Source organism: Oreochromis aureus, linkage group 11, assembly GCF_013358895.1.
Source record: "Oreochromis aureus strain Israel breed Guangdong linkage group 11, ZZ_aureus, whole genome shotgun sequence".
NCBI lineage: Eukaryota > Metazoa > Chordata > Actinopteri > Cichliformes > Cichlidae > Oreochromis > Oreochromis aureus.
The window spans coordinates 29,102,131-29,115,629 of record NC_052952.1 but is presented as its reverse complement, the minus strand read 5'-3'; the positions used below and the strand labels follow the sequence as shown (position 1 = coordinate 29,115,629).

At 38.0% G+C, this 13,499-nt stretch overlaps 1 protein-coding gene across 1 annotated transcript in view; it reads right to left on the bottom strand.

The window, feature by feature from the left end:
* The window catches only part of plekhf2 (pleckstrin homology domain containing, family F (with FYVE domain) member 2), a 37,555-nt gene extending 24,859 nt beyond the window's left edge, over window positions 1-12,696 (bottom strand). The window contains exon 1 of the mRNA XM_031745904.2: window positions 12,534-12,696. The gene's annotated coding sequence lies outside the window, so the exon portion shown is untranslated. The remainder of the gene's footprint in view (window positions 1-12,533) is intronic.
* Between the last annotated feature and the right edge of the window lie 803 nt (window positions 12,697-13,499).

The following is a 13,499-nucleotide window of genomic DNA, read 5'->3' as shown; positions in this document are numbered from 1 at the left end:
TGCCATCAGAGAGCACAGCAGCTACCTGAACGCTAATTCCTCAGAGGTCGATTATCTGGTTAATAATTTTACTTCTTCACTATGTATGACTGTAGATAATGGAGCTCCTTTGAAAAAGAAAGCTTCAAATCAGAAGTACTTGACTTCCTCGTATAACTCTAAAATGCACACCTTAAAGCAGATAACTCATAAGGTGGAGAGGAAATGGCGTCTCACTATTTTATAAGATTATCACTTACGTGGAAAAAAAAGAGTTTGCTGCTTTAAAAAAAGCCTTCTGTAAAGCTCAAAAATCTTCCTATTTATCACTGATTGGAGAAAATAAGAACACCCTTAGGTTTCTCTTCGGCACTGTAGCCAGACTGACAAAAAGCCAGAGCCCCAGTGAGCCAAACATTGTTTTAACATTAACTTACAATGACTCCATGAGTTACTTTACAAATAAAATATTAATCATTAGAGAAAAAAAAATTACTCATAATCATCCCACAGAAGTAACATTATATACAGCTACTTTTGTACAGCTACCGATGATATTTATTTAGAGTCTTTTTCTACAAACTGAGTAATTACTGAAGTTACTGAGTAACTTCAGTAATTAATTCCTCCAAACCATCAATGTGTCACTTAGACTACATTCCTACAAGACTGCTTAAAGAAGTCCCACCATTAGTTAATGCTTCATTCTTAAAAATGATCAACCTATCTCAATTAAGCTGTGTACCACAGGCCTTGAAGCTGGCAGTAGTTAACCCTTTAAAACCGGTCGGAGCGGGAACGCTCTGTTTTGCGCAACTATTTTTAAATCCCTGTAGAACCAGAACCACGTAAGGTAGCGCAATAATTTTTTTTGCATATGAAACCGGAGGAGTTGTACTTACATCTTATGCCACCAGCTTGCCCTAGGTCCCGGTTTCCTTCCACATATAGCTTTGCAAAAATAGCATAAAAAGCACTTGCAGCATCAAAAACATAATATTCCAGAAACACGCTTTGCCGATCGGATCAGCTGGTCAAAGGTTCCTACGTTGGAATAGACATCAGCGCGAACTATCGCATGTCCACCATTACTTGCCCAAAACCGGAAGTGACGTCATTTCGTGGAAAAGTTTTTTACCTTCGGGGCCTTATAAGCCTATACTGGTGTTTTTAAAAGTCATATTTGGCTTTATGCTTTTCTGAATAGTTTCTGGGATGCTTAGAACTAAAACTGCACTGCTGGAAATAGTTTATTTTGCTGCACATGCTGGTTTTTTTGCAATTGCAATGGATTAGAATATTTATTTTCGTTTTTCCTGCAGTATATAAAAATTGGTGTATCTCAAAAATAAAACTATGAAGACACTCAGAATAAATTTCCTGTTGTTGGAAACTATTTTGTGCAACTTTTTTGTATTTACAGTTTTGAGGGATAAACCTCTTAAATTTCTCTAACTAGAAATATATGTAAAAAAAACAACAACCCACAAACGATTTTCATTTTTTTTTGTAGTTTATTGCACTTTTTTGCAATTTATGTAGTTACAATGGACTTGATGCATACATATTATTACAATTTGGGCTATAACGGTTGTATTGATGTATAGCAACTTGAAATGCTCCCAAAAATGGGACTACAGCATGTAAAAATGTAAAGATAAGCTCTGGTGGACTTGGTTCTATGGTAGGTCTTAAAGGGTTAAACTGTTACTTAAAAAGCCATCACAGCCCCAGCTGTCTTAGCTAATTATTGGCCAATCTCAAAAATTCCTGAAAGAGTACTTGACAAACAGCAAACAGATCATCTGCAGAGGAACAGCTTATTTGAAAATTTCCAGTCAAGTTTCAGAGCTCATCACAGTACAGAAAGAGCTTTAGCGAAGGTCACAAATAATCTTCTTATGGCCTCTGACAGTGGACTCATCTCTGTACCTCAGTTACCTCGACCTCAATGCAGCATTTGACACATAATATTTCATTACAGCGATTACAGTATGCTGTAGGTATTAAAGGTACTGTGCTGCAGTGGTTCAATTCATATCTATCTAATAGACTCCATTTTTTTCATATAAATGGAGAGTCCTCTTCACACACCAAGGTTAATTATAGAGTTCCACAGGGTTCCGTGCTAGGACCAATTCTTTTTATCTTATACACGCTTCCTTTAGGCAGTATCATTAGAAGGTATAGCATACATTTTCACTGCTATGGAGATGACAACCAAATTTATCTATCCATGAAGCCAGATAAAAGAGTCAATTAGTTAAACTGCAGGAATGCCTTAAAAATATAAAGAACTGGATGACATCTAATTTTTTGCCCCTAAATTCAGATAACACTGAGGTTATTGTACTCGATCCTACAAATCTTAGAAATATGGTATCTAACCAGATACTTACACTGGATGACATTACCTTGGCCTCCAGTAACACTGTGAGGAATCTTGGAGTCATTTTTGACCAGGATATTTCCTTCAATGTACATATTAAACAAATATATAGGATTGATTTCTTACATTTGCACAATGTCTCTAAAATGAGAAACATCCTGTCTCAGAGTGATGTTGAAAAAGTAGTTCTTGTATTTATTACTTCTAGACTGGACTACTGCAATCCGTCATTATCAGGATGTCCTAAAAACTCAGTGAAAAGTCTTCAATTGATCCAAAATGCTACAGCAAGAATACTGACGGGGACTACCGTATCACTCCATGAGAGCACTTCGCTGTAGCACTGCAGACTTACTTGCAGTTCTTAGAATATTTAAAAGTAGAATGGAAGGCAGAGCCTTCAGCTTTCAGGCCCCTCTTCTAGGGAACCGGCTTCAAATTTGGATTCAGGGGACAGACAGTCTCTCTACTTTTAAAATTAGGCTTAAAACTTTCCTTTTTGCTAGAGCATATAAAGCCTGGATCAGGTTGCCCTGAATCCTGCCTTAGTTATGCAGCAATAGGCCAGGATGCTGGGGGATTCCCATAATGCATTCCCTGTTTCTTCTTCAGTCACTTTTCTCACTCATGTGTCAATTCACCTCTCTGCATTTAATCATTACTTATTATTCATCTCTGGCTCTTTTCCACAGCACGTCTTTTGTCCTTTTATCCTCCCCTCCCCTCCCCTCCCCTGTCAAGAGGGAGTTTTTCTTTCCCACTGTCGCCAAAGCACTTGTATATAGGGGATCATATGATTATTGCCGTTTACTTGGTTTTCTTTGAATTATTGTAAGTAGCACCTTGAGGAAACTTTTGTGATTTAGGGCTGTATGAATAAAAATGAAAGAAACTGAATTTAATTACTGCCTCATAATTTACACCTAATATCTAGGTGGTAAACCAACTATATTTCAAGCCAGTTAACTATCAGATTTATTACAGTACTTTGAGATACTCAAGTTCTTAAAGTGTTTTATTGGCTGAAGGATCCCCTTAATTTCAGAGAGCTATGAAAACACCATAAAGTGTACTTACACATGAATTTGCTACTTTAGCAGAAGATTAATGTAGCAATCTTGTTTTTCTTGGAAAAACAAAGGTGTGAAAAAAAGTTTCAATGTTGAGGCACTTCTAAAATACATGACGTTACTATTTTTTAGTATGCAGCATATAAACAGAAAAATATGTACAATGTGAAATTATAATTGTAAATATAGCTGTCTTGAATGTCTTTAGTTGGGCTTTGGCGCTTTGTAGTAATCTATAGTGGCAGCTGCAGCAATACTGCAGCAACAAAAATCACCACACAGGTTCGAGACATTGTTTCATGAGGAACTGCAACAGAAATCATAGCACAGTAATTTGAAAGAAAGTTAAAAGCAGCAAAAGCTCTAATACTTTTTCCCTCCCACTGTGCACCAGACTAACTGTCACACTCTGAAGCCTCGCTGCTTACTCAACCAATGAACACAGCAGAGAGTAAGAGCTGTTCCTATGCCAGGAAAACAAGATATTGTTGTGAAGCACTTGGATACTGTGCATATTTTTTTTGTTTTGTTTTTTATTTCCTTCTGTGCAAACAATGAAAAAAATCTGCTATGGCAGTATGAAAGACAGCTAAATCTACCAGCAAGTTTGAGCCAGCAACAATGAGGTGAACTGAAGCTTAACTACTGCTGTGACTGATGTCAGGTGGACAAGAAGAAACGGTATATATTTAGATTTTTTTAAGAAAAAGAAAAAAGAAAATATGAATCCCCCGAACAGAAACAGATATCTACACAACAAATGAATACCTGATAACATGCTGGATGACATCATGAAAATGATACCCTATAGAATAGTTACCTAAGAAATAGAAATATTCATCAATTGATGAATTTAAAATTGATCAATTTGACAACTGAAAATTATCCCAACAACAAAATAATTTCTCTTACTACATTTCTGAGTTGCTGAGCTTTATTAATTTCCCTCTCTCTCTTAGGGTCAATACAAACTTAATGAAAGACAACCAAAACAAACACACTGAGATGCACAAGTGATAAGATTTTAAAAAAGTAAAAACAGCAAAGTAAGACTGATGGGTTAGTAAAATGTCACTCGCCCCTTTTAGGTGAGCATTCACTTGAAGAATAGCGCCTGGGTTTTCAGAGAAACTAATCATCATTGTGATACCCATTATTTCTGACTGTGATTGTAGGTTATGTCAAGCAGGTTAATACAAGAAAGCCTGGCTTTGTTTTAAACCCCTGAGCATCTGTAGGAAGGAAAAATTATATTCTGAGAAATATCAAGATTATAACCATGTTACTTCTTGTCACTGCACAGGCTGGATATATTCAGTAGACTGCTTGCCTAACACTAAAAAGCTTTCCAGTGTTCAATAATAATACTTTAAATCTAACAGGAATAAGCACTGACATGGAATCTGAAATAATCTGGACATGGTCCATGAGCACATATGACACAGACAAGCCAAATCAGAGTAACAAAAGTAAAACATGCTCTGCTGGGGCCACATAAAAAAAACGAAGTGAAACTGTGACTTACTATGGAAGACCTTTAAGTGTTGAGTAATGATGTGGCCTGATATGAAAATGAGAAGTACTAATGTTGAAAGTAGATGCTTACAGGGCATGCTCTTCTTCTTAGTTTTGTACTGTTACTTTAGTCCCCTATTTGTCTCATAGAAAAGCTGTTGTATGTGACTTGTGCAAATATTTAATGCTTTTTATAATTAAAATGATATTCAAAGTACTGACCTACATGATCAAAAGGCTTGTTGTACAATTTATTCAATTGTACAACACTTCTATTGAATTGTCACCGGTAAGTGCATTAAGTCTAATCTCCTGTATTCTAGTACGAGTTAAAATAAACTATTGAAATGCAGCATTTTCCCCACACAGAGTATATTTTACAATTCACTTTTTCACCCATCTAAAACAAAAGCTTGAGTGATTTACTATTGGACAATGCACTCGATTTAGCACCGGACTTTCAAGTCTAGTGTTTCCCTATGAGCAAACTGGTCAGGTTACTCTTGGTGTGGCAGTCCTTGATGATTCAGCTGTCTTCAGTTTCTTGTTCTGTGGTTCGAGAGACAGCATTGGGTGACCATAGAATTTATAATGTTCTGTAGTTTTAGCCACTCTAACCAGAACCGAGTTTTAGAGCTGGTGCCACTATGCTGCAGCTCACCAGTGCTGGAGAGCAGAACTGGGGCTACTTAACTCCAGCTGCACTCGCACTATCTGATGCTGGTGTTGATGTCATCATAATGTTTGTCTAGGATCAACATTGCAACTGACCAGTCACTTTATTGTGATGCCATATGTAGAGGAAAAAGAAAATTTCCTGTTACTCTCTAACAAATGGTAAGAATCCCAGGTGTTTTCTTTAATAATTTATACAATATAATAAATACAGCATCAGGTTAGCTTTCTTGTTATCCAAAGATAGCTTAGCCATGCTGGTTTGCTAGTGATAATTTTAAAAATTGCTGAATGTTCAGACAACGTGACTGGTCAATTGATCCTGGACCATCACTGTCATGATAATACAGAACACTACCAACATGGGGATATCACATTGCACACTGCAATCCAGGTGGTGGAGCTGAAGAAAAAAATGGGTGTGCCTCCACACTCCGGTAACAAAAGTTACAAGAGGCCTACAAATAATTATAAAATGCGCACCACTAGAATAATTATGTGTAGTTCTTATTTATTAAATACTATTGAATGCAGTGTCATCTACTAGTTGAAATCAGGTGCTACTATGTACAAGTATCTACTCTCAAGCAGGACTAAATTTGAAAGGCTACTTGTAATTAATCTGCTCTGCTCAGCCTTATATTAGCACACTGTAGCTAATGTTAGCTATGTAGCAGAGAGAGACTAAATCAAGTAGGATACATAGTGTCCATTCATTTTTTTAATGGGTTAATATCTTGCATCAGTAGATAATGACTCAATAACAAACACAAACAGAGATAACATTCATATGACAGAGAAACTGAACGAAGATGATCTGAGAACTGATATAACATCTACATCCTGAGTTACAAGAATCCCTTAAACTGAGGCTGATAGGCAGACAATGCCTAGAAGGGCAGTTGGAGAGCCACGAAGTATAATCCCCTATTTTGCAAATTTAAAGAGTATCAGTTTTGCTTTTTGCTCCCTCTTTCATACATTTATATATAAATGATTGGTTATTAATGTGAGCATCAGCCAAAGTTCACAATAATGAGTTCTGTGTATGCTTACATAATATCTATGACCCAAAAACTCAGGTTTCAGACAGTTTCCAACTGCTTTTTTTTCTTAGATCTGTATGATGTCATGATAGCAGATACATAGATAAACAACTCTAGCTCTGAGCATAGAACGCCCTCCTAATTTGGCCTAGTAGTTTTTGCAGAATTTTACAGGAGGACAAAAAGCCAAGGAGCTGTAATTAAAAAGCTTGGTTCTGTCTTGGCAGATAAACTATTCCCAGCAACTTTTCAATTTATAGCATTTTGTTATTCGATTTCCACAAAACTCACATTTTACACATTATACAACTCAAACTAAACCACTCACAAGAAGCAGTCTAACATATTACTAATATTAGGAACAAGTGTAACATGAAACAAGGCACAAATGCAGAGTCAGATTAAAGAAGTCTTCATATAAATAGCAGGATTAATCTGAGGCCTCGTGAATATGCATTCAAACATCCTCCATAACTAAATAATATTAGGGTTGTGCTGGTGATCGCCAACAATCTGCCAGTCATGGCAATATTTAGGGGTTTTTTTCTTCCCACTAAAGCATAATAGCAATATTACCTTCTTTAAATTCATATCAAATTTAACTTCCCTCACTATCCTGCCACATCACCATGCCGGCATATATCACACACAACAAGCGTGAGAGTGTGCATACAGAAACCTCTGGACTCCTTAAAATGAACAGGGATGTGGCGTGCAGCTACAATGGCCTATCGTAAACAAAACCACACAGAGGGTATTTTTGTCTGTTTTAATTTAAAGCTTGCTAGTTTAGCTCATTTCTTCATTTTTGTTTTTGTTTTAGTGGGATGAATAGGGAGACCATGGTGCAGAAAAGATGAGGTAGGTGCACCAATTTTACACACTAACAGCCTGAAAGACAAAACCATAAAGGGAAATGTTATGAGTTAACAGCATGCTGGCTGTGCACTTCTGTCTGCAAATCACATGAATGATGCGCTTCCCTACTATCTTTGCACCATTTTGTCTGTGTGCTACCAAGTATACAGGAGGAAAATGCTTAAAAATGTGTATTTTTAAAAATGTGCTTTGCATGTGCAGATTTCTACAGATTCCAAAGGATACTCATCCTCACAAACAGTAAACCAAGCATTCACTGTTTAGATAATCTGTTTTTGTTTACCTGTGACCTGCTTGAGGTGTCAGTCAGGAAGTGACCTGCTGTCCTTATCTGCATCCATTTATAAATGACACGTTGGATTATGTACAGGATATTGGATTACACATAGAGCCAGATCTGACTACTTCCAAAGTGAGAGGAGGGGTAAAGGTGTTCCTGGTTCCTCGGGTAGTTGAGTGTACTGTACATTGCTCAGAAGTTCTGGAAGAACTAGTTTAAACCACATTAAAACACGAAAAGGAAGAAGATATCTTGGCTGACTGATTTGCCACTAGGAAACTTAGAAGATCGTCCAAAAGCTGCAGCGTTGGATAAATCACAATAAATGGATGATTACCTCCTAAGAGGAGGGTGCTGCAATTTACCAGGTGCATTGTTTGGGGTATAGAAACCGAAAGTCACAATTTCTCTTCCAGGGAGTCATTAATCAGGTCCCATTTTTCTCATTACATAATGACTGCTGGTAATTTCCCACCCAGCCTTCTACTTTCAGCCATCTAAGGAAGTAGTCAACGACAAACTCCCAAAAGCACATGACACTTCAGAAGCATGCCGGGTTCTTTTATTTCCCTAGTTTTGGTATTAAAGCTGAATAAGCTGCCCAGTTTCAAAAGTCTCTACATTTTTCCAATTAAAAGGTACATGTTTGCAGCTCTTATACTCAACAATAGTTAACTTGTTTTTTTGTATTTTGGAAAACTTTTTTAATACTCATTAATAACCCTACTCCAGGAAGGTCACAAAGAACTATACTCCTCAGAGGGTTGTTTCAGGAAGGGCTTCCGGTGTAAAATATTTGCCAAATGAAGCAGTCAGCTCAGAAGCAAAGGAGGCAGATCATTTTCGGTGAACCAAAAAGGCAGAAACCAAAAAAGAACAAGAAGCTGGCTAGGTACAAGTTTAGAGTTTCTTATATAGAGACTATTTAGAAGATTAATACTGGATTACTAGTGGATAATCTCCTCACTCTTATAGTGAAAGTGCTGCATATAGACCAGTCCAGTATATTCCTGTCTTGTTCTTTCCCTACAGCTGGTCTTCTATACAGGTTGCTTGTGTGACGCTCAACATTCACCTGCTTGAGTCTCTTGTCCCATGGTCCAATAGATCCCAAATGCCTTAAATCTGTGTCATGGTAGGTACGTATTTTTTATACTGTCTATGGTTTCAAGGTGAAGGGGCTGCAGGTGGAGAAATACTTCATGTTCTAAACCCAAGGATTGTGATTCACTGGAGAGGCAGCTGACTATAAGGATTTAGGGTTAATGACTTTTTTTGAGTAGCAATTTTTTGGACAAGCTCTTAAGGAACTTTTATATACTTGTCACAATATAGTTGGCATTTTAAATATTTCCAAGGAAGAATGTTAAAAACTGTATTTTTTGCGCAGTGAGTGTCTAATTTTTATCCCAGAAATGGAACCTAAATCTATGTAAATACAGCTGCTTTCTTCTACTTTACATTAGTCTACATTGTAGGCCCTTAGGCTTTTGGGTACCATTTGGCTAAAGCATGACAAGTGAAAATATACCTTGGGTTCATTTAATGTATGAAATTATGAAATACTACTGAACTTAAAAAAAGAAGACCATATTAAATTATGAAAGGCCTGACACTCAGCTATGGGTGACATTTCAGTTTTATTATGAAAAAAAGGTCTCACACATTTATTACCAATAATTAGGCAAAGAGGCAGTCAAACTCTAAAACCGTGAAACACAGTTTTAAGCAAAAATGTAACTTTATCCAAATGCAACCATTAGACTACAAGACATATCATGTTGGAACATAAGATAACTACCAACCTACGCAGCTATAGGGGTTAATGAAACATCTGATAAAAAAAAAAAAAAACACATTTTAATAACAGGATCTTCTCTCGCCCACAGTTTCCTTTAACCTTTTGTTCCCACAGAGATACTCAGTCTAATAATGCAATACAGCAGAGTTTTTCCTATAGTAGAACAGGATTATTAGAGTACTTTTTTGTTTAACCTTCTTCCTACAGAAATTCCAAAAGTGATCGCTACAAAAACGCTCCATATAGGTAAGTTTATTAAGCCCAGCTGTTCCTGTCACCGCAAAGTATTTTAGAAAGCATCCTTATCAATATGTAAATCTCTTCCTGCTCTTCACACTCAGTCATCACAGATGTTTGCTTACAGACTGTATTTGTTTCCCCAGACCTATTTAGTTAGAATTAGAGAATCACTGTTTTATTTCAAGTTACAGTTGAACAGTTGCAGCTAATTATCGTTTTTTTTAATAAAATTAATATATGTCCAAAAAAACCAAAAATATTTTGTTAACCGTAACCATTGTACTATACAATATTCAGAAATCTTTACATTAGAAGAAATTCCTAGTGAGTACTTTGCTTAAGAGTTGAAAGATTTCATTACTAAATTTAAACCACCAGCTGATCCAGCATTATTTTTGTAAGTGTGAGTGACAAATGAGAAAAGGTGAAGACAGTGGGGTGGTTTAATACTACTTAATAATACTTTCTTTAAACATTTAAACAATAGCCTTTGCCAAAGGTAAATGTCATCCTGTTTCCTTGACAGCCACTCAAGTCAACACTGACAGCTATCGAGTCACAATGTAGCACCCACAATGCATAGGGAACAAGGGGATACTCTTTACTCTTTTGTTCAAGTGTACATGTGGGAGTTTGATCAACCAGGCTAAAGGATTTTGAGAAGGCATTTGAATGCATCCCTCGGTGTGTCACGTACATCCCTTGGGTGCTTCAGAATTAAGAAGTACCAGGCGTGTTGTTACAGGCTAATCAGTCCATGCAGATGCATAGTGAGAGCTTAGTCAGCATTGGCAGCTATAAGTCACATTCATCCCCAGTGGGTGTTGCACTCTGCCAGAGGTGCCCTTTGTCACAGATTCTGCTCATAACTTTTAAAGACAGAATTTCAGGTTCAGCCAAGAGGCGGAGAGTTTCACGCTTGGTAGTCTAAGAATCACGTCTCTGCTTTTTGCAGATGATCCTGTCAGATACATCAAGTGATTACCACTGTCTCACACTGGAGTGATTTGTTGTCAAAGCACCAGTATTGCAGCCATATCCAAAGCCAGAGTGCCCACCCCAACATGGGAACAAGTTTCTGCCTCAAATGGAGGACTATTCCAACGCAGATTTTGTTCACTAGTGAGAGGAGAATTGAGAATGGAGTGAGAGCTTGACAGACACAGTGGTAGTGTTACAAACATTGTACCAGTCTGCTGTGATGAAAAGAGAGCTAAGTGTTAAGGCACAGCTGTCAACATCTGGGAAGTGACAGGAAGAATGAGTCTGTGGGTATAAACAGTGGAAATTAACTTCCTCCATAGGGTCTCTGGGCTCTCCCTTACAGGAGGGGTGAGGGGCTTATAACCACTGCTCCTCTATATCAAAAGGAGCCAGCTGAGGTTACTAGGATGCCTCCTAGATACCTCCTATGTGTGGTGCTTTGGGAACATCCGACTGGGAGGAGACCCGAGGACAAGCCTAGTACATGCTGTAGAGATTATGTCATTCAGCTGGTTTGGGAATGTCTCCATGTCCCACCAGAAGAGCTACGGGCAGTTGATGTGGATAGTGAGATCTGGTTATCTCTGCTTAGACTGCCACCCCTCCGATTCATACCCAGATAAACAGCAGAGAGTGGATGTCATTTCTTTAATTATTTCGTTTTAATTATTCTAATTATTTGGGGCGGCTTAAACTGGAAAGTGGACAAAGAAGAAAACCTTAAAACCGTGAATTAGGGATTTTATAATTAAAAATAACAAAAATCTTCTTCTAACTGAAAATGAATCAGTGGGAGGAGAGAAAGCGAATACTGGCCATGGAAGACATGTGATCGTCCTCTAACCTTAAGTTCAAAGACTCCGTGTAGTGGAAAAAGAAGTCAAGTGAAAATAATGGGCAACCTGACTAAGGCAGAGGCAAGGCGTTGCAGACTTCCCATTTTGTGGTAGACAGGTTTCACCAGCAATCAGATTCGCACATTCGCTTCCACAAGAGCTGTAATAACAGAGCCTGGACCTCTAACTGATTGTAGGTTACCTGCACAGTGAGGCAAAGGTGGGTGAAGTTGGCCCAGAGAAATATTAAACTTTACACTAGGTGGAAAAGTCAGTTTCCTTAACCACGCATCAGGCTAACATTACCTACGCTGATAAATGGTCCGTTTTCAGCCTGTCCTGACCTGCTAAAAATAAATAAACCGCAATGACTTTTCCTCGCAGTACTCAAAAAGCCACCACTGGCGAGGCAAACTGAAACCGTCACCCTCACTTTATAGTTTCTTTACAATGAACCACCTTAACCACGATATGACTAAAAGTTTCTGTGACTTTTCAAGTTATTGCCCCGCAAGTTTTCCAAGCTGGTGTCAGTTGGCAGCGTTAGCCAGCTAGCTCCCAAGTTAGCTTCCCAAACAATACTCACCTCTTACTGCTTGTGTCAAACAAAAATCAACTCCGCTTTTTCGACTTTAAGACTACAAAAAACTTCTCGATTTTATGTCCCTGTCTGGAACTCAGAGGAAAGAAGGATAGCTGCTCAACTGCGCTAAGCTACCGCCTGTTAGCATGAATGGGAAAAAGTAGAAGCAAACCACAGAGCAAGCCGTAGCTCCCCTTAGCAAAGAGTGACAGGACACCGACGGAGACAAGTTTAAAAACGGGGAAAAACTACATACCCGACGGCAGCTCCCGTTGTCCGGCAACTTTTGCTGTGACTTGAAGCTCGGTAGTAATCCAAATAGAGTGATTAAAGCAGTGCCTTCCCCACCGAAACTACCCACCGCGTCCGCAGACAGCGACAGCAGCTGGAAACTCTGCCGCTGCCCAGAAAATACAACAACAACATGGCAGCGCCGCGCCGCGTTCACGGCGCGCTGGACAGCCGGCAAATACAAAACTAAAACGTGCTGTCTCTGACCTGCAGACATGTAACAAACTTCAAACAAAGCTGAAATGCGAATGAACTCGTTTATTCTGGCACAACGTTGATGCAAACATTACGAAAAATGCCCATCATCATTACTTAGCGGAAGTTTATAACTTCACATGTTTTGTCTCGTCCAGCAAACAACTGACAATTATTTAAATATTAAGTTTTTACAGTTATGTTAAGTACAGTCGTGTACGTCTGTATGTATTACTTCAGCTGTTTTTTTTGGGTCACCACAGCGACTTATCTGCCTCCATCTCATCCTAGTCCTCTGTCCCACCAGCCATTTGCATGTGACCATCAGTATCAATGGAAATCGCATCATCTCATTATCATCAGTATTATTGTTAATATTATTATTAGTAGTAGCATGCATGCTTAATTGTCAGATAACCTAGTTGTTTTACCTTTACTCTCTTGGTCTCCATTCATTCTTCCGCCTTTAACTATAAAATTAGTGTTGGAACAATTTGTGAGTTAGTTTTAATATTTCTTCTTTTGAAATAAACTTTTATCTCCTTTTACAACAAAAACATAAACAATAATAATCTTCATTTTTATGATATCTGTTGCTGCTTTGTGCAATACTGTATATCACTGTTTACCCACCTTGAGTACTTTGTTGATATTCTTCAGTACAAAGGTTCACATACATTTATAGTGTCATGTCATGCATGCAGCGTTACCGCGTATGTCTAATTACTTCTTGGAA